General features: G+C 40.7%; 1 protein-coding gene across 1 annotated transcript in view; it reads left to right on the top strand.

The window, feature by feature from the left end:
• The window catches only part of LOC123965192 (phosphatase and actin regulator 1-like), a 50,581-nt gene that overhangs the window by 244 nt on the left and 42,058 nt on the right, over window positions 1–8,279 (top strand). The window lies entirely within an intron of this gene.

Raw genomic sequence — 8,279 nt, 5'->3', positions numbered from 1 at the left:
GGGGGGGGGGGGGGGGGGGGGGGGGGGGGGGGGGGGGGGTTACAGCCTGAGATACGATCCTAGTTTACGCGAATGAAAAAATTACAACGTTTACCCTACAGGGTATTATTCTTGTGAATTGGTGTTATAGCTTTCCTGTGAGATGTATCCCTTTAAAATGCATTAATGGATAGATCTAAATATTCCTGCATGGCAGGGAGAAATGTGACTGAAATGTTATGCAACTTTGTAGACTAACGCTGGTGGTTAATGACATGTCTGGCGCAAAAACAGTGATGGAGTTAAGATATTAAACAGCGATTTTATACCTGTAAACGCTGTTCTTGTGTAAATGTTGATTTAGTCAGTTCTTGGTAATTGCTACCACTGTAATTCAGCGCAGTTACATAATAGGCTATGAAGAAGCTTCAACGTGACCTGTAGTAGCCCAAGCTTTGGCTGTGGTCCTGGTGCACAAAATCTGATGGGATATCCGGTGTGTTCAGCCTTTTTTGGGGTAGATTTTAATCACCACATTTTAAACAGTTGTAATAGATCCCGTGATGATGCTCCTGGTGAGCAGTCTTCTGTCTCCATCACCCTTTACAAAGCTGTTGCATCCCCAGTTACCATGGTGACATGGCATTTTATGCTGACTGAGTCAACAGGATTCAGATCTTTTGCACTACAGTGTGATTAACATACACACTGCATCTGAAAACAGGCCTCCTGGTAGCCAAGTCAGTCTTTTTTATCACCTCTGAAAGATATTTGATGTTTGTAGCAGTCACCCATGTGCTTATCTCTTATTGGTCTCATTTGTGCCCACATGTGTAATGACTAGAATGACATCACAAGTCACGCACTCTCTGTTCCCTTGGTGCTAATATTTTGAAACACCTAGTCCTCACAGCCCTAAGAGCTATTGCAACTTTATAAATATATCCTTGCCCTAGCATCTCAGCTTGCTGGAGTCACAGCCATCTATCCACTCAGCAAAATGTGTGAGATGAGTACCACACCTATAGTCTACTGTGGTGTTTGGATGTGGCCCAATTCAATAAGGGGTTTTATAGAGCATGCATTGAAGGTTTTGGGAGATGGTTTGTAGACTGCAATTTAAGCTAATGTCTTGCTGGTAACTGTGGGTTTGCTCTATTGAATGCACTGATATGAAGAACATGGTTTGAGTGTTTTTTTTTAGAGGAATGTTAATTGTTTTGTGGAAAACTAAAAAACCTGTCAGTTAAACTAAAGTTTAGAATAATGTACACATATAGGCTAGTAGTAGCACAGTGTAAATATCCTCTGTTGTAAGCTTTTTGAATGACAAAGCAGTGTGTGTGTGTCTGTCTGTGTATAGGCCTGCAATTACAGATTATTTTCATTATAGATTAATCAACTAATATTCTTTTCTATCAATCATTTGATAATTCAGTCCACCACGTCATGTGTCACAACGCCACAGAGACCAAAGTGACATCTTCAAATTGCTTGTTTTGTCCGACCAACACATGTATAAACAAAGAAATGTTACAAATCTTCCTCACACTTGGAAACCTGCCAGCAAATCAGTTAGTCAGCTAATCACTTCAGCACCAATGTGTTTGACTGTGGAAGGAAACTAAGCAGAATTTGTGTTATCTCAAGTCAGGACAGTTGGACAGGACAGCATTCTGTACTCTAGAGGCTGAGGGGATTGTAATCGCAGGGTCATCACTTTAATCATAAAGTGACTCCATCTTTCTCTTGTGCAGCTGCTCAGCGGCTCAACAATGTAGCTGCTGTATTGACAGCTCCCAGGTGAGCAATGTGAACCAGGGCGCTCCTGGAAAAGAGCATGGGTGCTCAGTTGTGTTTACCTGGATGAGTGACTGCTGAATAAAAAGCCCCCCCAGCATGTTTATCTCATATAAGCCTCTGTAGGTCTAGGCTTCTCTTGCCCATGAGTGTTTGGCCTGTGGAGACGAGCTTGTTGTCGATGGCAGGACTCTGTCATTTGTCTCTATGCTCCCTTTTTTTTTATTTCCCTACTCTAGAGCGAGCTCACACAAAGCATGAGGATGGTATGGGGGCGATTTGTACAACAGCACTGTTGACTCACTTCCACCTGAAGAAGTGGAGCAGGATTTAGCTTGCTTATTGCCAAGGAAACCAAAAGTCTCGTGGTTGTGTGTCCAGGTGCTTAATAATGATAAATGAACAGAGCTGCTAAGGATGTGAAACAAGAACTAAGCAATTATCTCTGTGTAGTTCTGGACAAGACAGTGGCTTTGGTTCTCTTTTTGTTATGTTTATTTCAGGGCGATTATAAGGGTTCTAAACACGGCCTACTATTCTACATGGATCATAAAAATGATTTCATATAGTGTGCAAAGAGTGACACAAGGGGATCAATGTTTTGTGAGTAGATTTATTTTGGAGCCACCAGACATTTTATGACTGTATTCATGATTTCATCAATGAACTGCCACTTCACAGAGAGAATACACTTTAATATCGAACCCAGTCACGTTATAATCAAGACACTGGCAGTCTGACCTCTGCTCCAATGAGATTGAGTTGTGTAATTTGCTTTGATGTGTTTGCCTGTGTGAAAATCTGGAGGTGAATCCAAGGTTCACAGCCAACATTGCTTTATTCCCTGATGCTGAAACTGAGCTCAGTTAGCCCATACATGGATCAGTGGTGTCTATGGGGATTAAGCCTCTACTACATGTTTGACATCTCCAGGAACGAGACTGTAGCATACAAATAACAGATACTCTATGGGCTTCTAATGGAATCAGGGAGCACGTATGAAACATCACTTTATTGCATTGACCTGTTTAGCGTCTGCACTAATGTAATTTGCCCCACAGTTAATTTGCCGCGCACACAGTCGCAAAGACATAACAACATAATGGCATCAGTTACTGTGCAGCTATCAACGGCTGTGTCACCAGTCATAAAACATTTGAGGATGTAGGTGTACATGGATGGTTGACCTACTTCACAGGTTTTATTTCAATCATTACTGCCTGTTATGGAGCTATAGCTAAGCCTCACATGCACACGCGCACACACACACAAACATTTTCATCTGGACTAGTAGCTGAGAGATTACAGTGTTTGGGGAACTACAATCATTATTGGTTACCTAAGGTTCTTGTCTATGGTCTTGACCTTGTCTATTGTCAGTGTGCATGTTTCTGAGGTGTGTGCATGCATGAATATCTGTTCCTTGTTAGTGTGATGTGTATGTGTTGCCTGCTGACACAGCATCTGTCTCACTAGAAGAGGTTGTCTGCTTGTTTTTATTCATCGATCATTCAGCAGCTCAAGTACCCCATCTGCTTTCTGTCTCCACGCTCATGCTGCACACAAGAAACTCTCTATATTACAGCAGCTAGCTCTTTTGATTTTCCACTAAGATCCTTATACGAAAGAGACTAGACATCTGTGAGTTTTCTATCATCTTTGCTCACACAATCAACCTAACCTTTTTACTCTGTGTCTCCTTTCTTTCTCTGCATTCTACACCTTTCGGTAATACTCCTTTGTTGTCAATACTCCGTGAAATTAATAGATACTCATACTGTTTTTGTGAGATACCTTTAACTATAATATAAGACTGTCTGGTGCAATTGCAGTTGTAGTTTTCAGTACAGTTGTGTTGTGAATACTGCACATTCATGTTTCTTTAATATTGTGATTTAAACAGGAATAGCTAAATCCCAGAGTTTTTCTCTTTTTTGTTAATTATGCAAAAAGAAAAGAGTAAATTAAGGGGTCATCTAGGTAAAATTTGTTAACTTCTAATAAAATCAAAGATGTTATGTACATAGAACTTGCTTCAAGCCATGCCAGAATTTGTGCACAGCTAATGACTAGTATGTTAAAGCATCATGTAGTATATTGCAATTTAGAATACTTTTTACGTTTTTTTTTCAATTCACCTTGTAGCCTCGACACACAGGCTAGCTTGTCCTTACAAGCTTGGGGTCTTCTCTGGTCTGCTCTGGCAGATGGAACATTAATCACAGCACACCTACTGTACAGATGTTAATTGTGCCGAACAGCTGGATGCCATGTGCAGGGTAGAGGTGTGGGAACGCTGATGGCTGGAGCTCCCACCATTATACCTGGCCTGAATGCAAATAGGCAAAGCCGAAGCCCGTACTTGGCTGCATTGCAGTTGTTGGAGGATAGATGATAGGGGGTACTTCCCTAGCTAATTTGTATTTGCACATATCCTTACACATATACTATACTGATAATTCAATCATGTCTACAAATTTAGAGGTAAGTATGCAACATGTACAGAGAGCTTTAATACGCGCTGTTTGGTTGTGTGCATGTACATGTACTCTTTGTTGCAGCCACATTAAGCTAAAAAAAGCTAAACTCAACTCATTCACCACCCACCACTCCCTGCATCTCTCTCTCCCTCTCCCTCTGCTGCTCTGTGTTGCAATCTCGGTGTACAGTAAGCACTGCTGTCCGAAAGAGTACAATCAATACACACCAGCTGCATGTTGGGAAGGGACAAATTTCTGCTGCAGAGCTCTGCATGCCAGCAGGGTTTACCAGAGAATTCACATTATATGAGAAAAACACAGGCACTGGGAGGGATTTAACTGTAGCCTCTCTATGCGCTTAGATATTTTGTTATTTTGTGTTTCACTACTCTGTTAATAATTTAGAAATGATTTGCATATACACTTTCATGGATGAAGGTCTAGTCAGATGATCCAGTTTTTTTGTTGAAAAAAGCAGCTAAATGTAACTACAAGTTCAAGAACAAGTAGAATTTGCAATCACCAATTTGAGCTGTCTGTCCTTTTCTCAAAGGGAAAGGGAATTTCAGATTAAGTAGCTGGGCTGGAGCCAGTGATGTGATGTTTTTAGCGGTTTGCAGCAACACTAGAGGCCATTAGCAAAAGTGTTTAACAAAGTGGTGATAATTAGCGGCAAGCGATTACTATCAGTTCTCCGTCAATGTCGCTTTCAATCTATCTCTCCATCATACAACCCCCCCCCAATCTCACACACACACACACACACACACAGCTGACATTTCAGAATCAGAAACAGCTTTATTGTCAAGTAGTTTTTACGCGTATAAGGAACGCTTTCTGTGAGTAGGTGCGTAACAGTACACATAAAATACACATAAACCTATAAAAATATGAATATATGAAATTGACAACAAGTTATAAAAGAATAATAAAGACAGTATGCAATATGGTAGTTACTAATATGTGTATCGGATTTGTTAATGCAACATTCACAATGTGTACTTTAAAGGGGTGGAAGGAAGGGGGAGACCATCATATGATACACTGCATCTCAAAAAACAACCATGCATCCATCTTCCCTACTTGGTTGCTCATGTGCCTCCTTGTGCTGAAGCATCCCAGCTCTGAATAAAACATGAGTGGGAAAAATCAGAGCAAAAATAGCAACGCTATATCCAGGACCCTTACTGGATGCTCCTGCTACATGAAAGTTCAATCAACCATCAGTGCCAACGTCTGTAGCAAGATGGTTTAAAGAAAATGACAGGCAGGTGTCCTCTTTGAGAGCTTGCAGGAAGCTGCATCTTCCCAGAATCTCTCTCTACTTTCTTTTCATTTCTCTGTCTCTCTCTCTCTCTGCCACACTTGGAAGTGTGCGAAACGGTCCTGGCTGTGATGTGCTTTCTACGTGCCAGCTGAGAAATAACGCCTTTTTCAAAAGCCTCCCAAGTTGAAAGAAAGCTGCATGACGATGTGCTTATGGGTCATATTTATAGTAAGTGTGGCAGCATCATCGGGCAGAGAGGGGTAAAGATACCACTGCATTCTGAATGGCAGCATTGCCAAGGACCAATTACACTGGAGGAGAGAGCTCCGCCTGAATCACTTACTGTCTGATGCTGGTTTTACTGAATTTAAAGCAACATGCAATGCATTCTGTTGGGTATAAAGAAAGAAAAGAAAGGAGGCAGCGCACTGTATCCACTCTTATGCCCAAAGGATGGGTGGGTGATATCCTTGAAATCTAATGTGCCAACAAAATGTGTATTATCAGTGAGATAATGTCAGGCAGGTGGGGTGACAAACGATGAGCATCCATTAAGTGGATATGAAGAATGTCTACAGGATGGCATTTGTTGCTGGCGTCACTAGTGCAGCTTCCATAGTGCACCAGCTCTTAAGGACATTTCTGCTGAGTAAGAGATTTTACAGAGTCAGAATCCGTTCAACACTGCTGCAAACCTCGGAGTCAATTCAATCAAAGCTGCATTGCACCACTCAGCAGTCCTTCAAAATTGGATCCTCTTTCTAATGATAAAAGTCAGGATACATTTTGGCTCTTTCACTTCCAAACCAGCATTGTCAATATTGTTACTGTTTAAATGAGATGAAAAAAACCTTTACATTAACAGCTGATATGTATTATTTGATTAGCTACACCACTCCATTTTAATCCTCAGGCCATTAGTTATTCTCAAATATTTTGGCACAAAATAAATATTCCAAGTGCTACTTTCCATTCAGATTTCAGTATGAACTGTCATGTTGTCATACCATGTCTTATTGCTTAACGTATTTTGGAGTGAAACTCTTCAAATGAAACAGAGATGTACTGAGTGTGCTCTATACAGAACATTATGATAAATTATGCCTGCAATTAGCAGACAGTTATGTAAGTCTGTGTATAAACAGGCTAATAGCCTACAGAAGAAATGACTGGGATCTGAAGAGAATTATTCTGTGGAATTAAGTGATAGAACCAAGGGGACATTTTGCTCCCATCCTTTCTCCAGCAAATCTCACAGATCCAACATAAAATTGAATCTGTAATCATATGACATAATAACTATATACTATATATTAACTACTAATATTTATGTGATTATAGAATGTTACACATTATTCTGATTAGCATAATTGCTGTTGTTTTTTATGCCTATACATACAGTTAGTTTCTCACAGAGGGTTAACTACATTTACCAAGCTTTCTAAAAAGCTGAAACACGATACTAGAGTTTCTGTCCATATAACAGACATATAACATAGATATGTCCATATAACATGTCTGGATTCTGGTGGTTGGGTTGGGAGTAAATGGGTTCACATCAAGTGCCATTGTTGTATCCAAACCAGAAGGCGTTACGGATTCAAAATGACTGATATTGTATGGATTCTTGTATCATGGTCTATGGGGAATTATCCTGTAGTTACAGCATCAATTCTGACAGCAGCCATGGCTCATTAGTAACTAGGAAAACTCTTTGATGTAGCATGTTATATGATGCTGAGCTACCTGCGCCTGAGACCAGGAGATATGAGTCTTAACTTCAGCAGAGCCAGAAGAGGCCAGAGGGGACCTAAGCTCTTTAGTTAATAGTCCACTCCATTCTGTGGTGTTTATCAAGAGCGAGCAGGACAGATAGAGGTTTCAGTCAGAGAAAAACTCTAGTGTCTCTGCAGACAGAGGCAGCCAGAACATCCCAGAGGAGTGGCAGTCTGCCTACTAGTAAGACACTGCAGAGCCCACTGGAGATTGCTTTCATTTTGTGGGATGTCTTTTCTTTTGATTTTTACTTGCTTGCTGTCAAGTAGTGTGATTTTGAGAGCATACAACCAAACCTTTTTACTTCAAAATGTGCTTTTGTAAAGAACATCCTGTACCCAACCCTTTAAAAAGACTCTGCCTGTGCAGCGAAATAGGACAGTATACAGTGTTTGTTTTTCCCTTATTGCACCTTTCATTAAACAGGACTAACAGAAACATCCTTGCACCTCAACCGTGCGGTTATTACAGAGATGTTCATTTCCTCTTCGAAAAAGCTGTCACCCTCTATCACCTTGCCTTCAACACTGTTTCTTAATTAGCAGACGAGGAAAAACCCAGGCTGAGGGTTCCTCTGTGCTCTGCTGAGACAGAGCTCAGCATAGAACAAATGAAAGGAAAATAGACAAGATGGGTCTGATGTTTCAGACAACAGATCTAATAAAAGATTTAGCATTAATTGCTTCTTTATACTGTCAAACTTAAAGGAGACCACAGTTCCCTATGTGGGAAAACACAATTTTCAAGTCTTTTTTTCACTTTGACAGCTAGACATGCTTTCACAGAACTTTGTTGCGTGTCTCAATCGTGGGATGTGATGCATGAAATTAAGAATGAATCAACTCACACATCCTGTACATAAAATCGTCCCCAGAGCACCACTGCTCTCTGGTGGAGCAGTGCTTTTTCTGCAGCAGTAGGCTACTGCACACGGTTAAACTGTGTATACATACACTAGAGCTGAAATTATTTATTGG

This window comes from Micropterus dolomieu, unplaced genomic scaffold (genome assembly GCF_021292245.1).
Source record: "Micropterus dolomieu isolate WLL.071019.BEF.003 ecotype Adirondacks unplaced genomic scaffold, ASM2129224v1 contig_8836, whole genome shotgun sequence".
Classification (NCBI taxonomy): Eukaryota; Metazoa; Chordata; class Actinopteri; order Centrarchiformes; family Centrarchidae; genus Micropterus; species Micropterus dolomieu.
This window is presented reverse-complemented; position numbering and strand designations above follow the sequence as displayed.